The sequence below is a fragment of the Cynara cardunculus genome (assembly GCF_001531365.2).
Source record: "Cynara cardunculus var. scolymus isolate 2C chromosome LG 12, CcrdV1, whole genome shotgun sequence".
In the NCBI taxonomy this organism is placed as follows: Eukaryota; Viridiplantae; Streptophyta; class Magnoliopsida; order Asterales; family Asteraceae; genus Cynara; species Cynara cardunculus.
This window is the reverse complement of record NC_037539.1, coordinates 31,238,323-31,240,313: the sequence shown is the minus strand read 5'-3', so window position 1 is coordinate 31,240,313 and position 1,991 is coordinate 31,238,323. Positions and strand designations below refer to the sequence as shown.

Below are 1,991 nucleotides of genomic sequence, written 5' to 3'. Positions count from 1 at the left end.
CATGTGAATAGATACTTGGTAGGTGCCCGTTCCATTTACATGCTTCTAATTCATGGGGATATCCACATATGACATTTTCTAAAACTAGTTTTGAAAATAATTTTGATGTTTCTAATTGACTTCTGGCTGATCTTCCCAATGGGACAGTTGCTGAGAATGAAGTTGAACATATGACATCATTCAACCCCGACTTTGGCCAAGTTGATGTAGTACGTGTATGGATTTGACACTCCTAACTTGGAAAATATTTTCGAATGTTTTATTCTTTTCAAAGTATCGGGTGGCTGAAAATATGTATATATACTAGGTTCAGACGTGTAAAATAGTATTGGTGGAAAAGGCTATGGCCAAAGAACAAAAGTTTGACACAGGGACTTTCACTAATGGATCATTGATGACTCTGTCCGTCAGTGATAATGCTCAAAATTGTAGTGAGATGATATTTTGCATTCCATAAACAAGCTACAAGTTTTACGCGAGATCTAGAAAACGAATGATGTAGTAAGAAGCATACAACAACCACACTCACAAATCATATACACGAGTAGATTTAACTTCATATGTATGGAGTGTACATTCTGATTAGGCAAGTCGCCTCGTATCTTAAGCAGTTGGATATGAGGCCATCATAGCAATACCGCAAAGTCCTTCCTCAGAATCCACATCTCTTTGCATTCTGATATAACCGTCTTCTCCTCAACTTGTTCCCCATGAGTTCTTCACTAGCCAATACTTGGTTCCTTCAGGGGTCGTTCCATATCCAAATGCTGTAACACCATGGTCTAGTTGGGTTCCACATTCTCCAGTGAAAACTCCGCTTGAGTAAGACTAGAAATCCGATCCACTAGCATCTATCGCTACAGAAATCGGTTGCATGGCCACAGCATTGAACAATGCTGACTCGCTGTTGGCAGGCACATCTTCGTATCCAGTGATCTTAGCAGCATGGGATGATTCTTTTGTAGTGCTACATGATCCATCAGTTGCTTCATAGGGGTAATTAGATTCAGTAGTTAGGCCCTTGTTTTCAATAATGAATTTGAAGGCCTGGTCCATAAGACCACCATTACAGCCTTGATCTTCACCACTAGTATCACAATCAACTAGTTCTTGCTTAGATATTGATATCAGTTTACCGGTTGACAGCTGGTTGATTCCTTCCATCGCTGCTACTGCTAAAAAATTCCAGCAACATCCTTTACAAAATAGAATAAGTTAATATGGCAAGTCTAAACAACAATATTATTTGAAACGTAAAAATTAAAATAGTATGTATGTGTTTAGAACACTACTATTTCAATATTTCATCAGTTTAAAGGATGGAACCGCGGTCAAATTTTCATACTTGAACATGCTAGTTCTAGGATCAGATTGAAGCTTTAAACCATTTCGAGAGGCCCGAAATTCCTCATTAGTCACATCAGTAAATGCATTCACGCCATGCTTGTAAGACTTGCCCCTAACACTGTTGAATGCCTCTATGTTCTCAACATTAGTTTTGAATATCTCAAAGCGCATTACCTTTTCCTCTGCATCTTTGTAAACACGTCCATGAAGAGCCATCCACTGCTCGTGTCTCTCCGCCATGGATGCTTCAGTTAGGGTGCGGGATGTGGCTTCAAGAGTCCATACTCCAACAATCAAAAATAGTGCGAAGGCAAAGTTCCCACTGATATTGAGAGCCATGTTTAATCAACTTGAAAGCAGAATGTTGCAAAGCAGCTGCACGGGAATATATTAATAGAGCGGTGGATTATTGTCCTGCACTTGATTGCATTGGTGTTTTAGGGAAGGACGTATTTATAGAACCAGTGGACTCATCACTTAAAGCCAATTAAGAATCCGTTTGATATTGCATTCTCATTGTAATTGGACTTTTGTGATAGAAAATGAATTGCATTTTCTAGAGAGTCAGACAAGTGATATGGACAACGAAACATGGATTTGCGTGGAAGTTGATTCATTCCATGTTATATATATGTATATGATTG

The 1,991-nt window shown here is 38.9% G+C and overlaps 1 pseudogene; it reads right to left on the bottom strand.

The window, feature by feature from the left end:
* Positions 1-603: 603 nt before the first annotated feature.
* On the bottom strand, positions 604-1,686 carry LOC112523232 (annotated as a pseudogene).
* Positions 1,687-1,991: the final 305 nt, after the last annotated feature.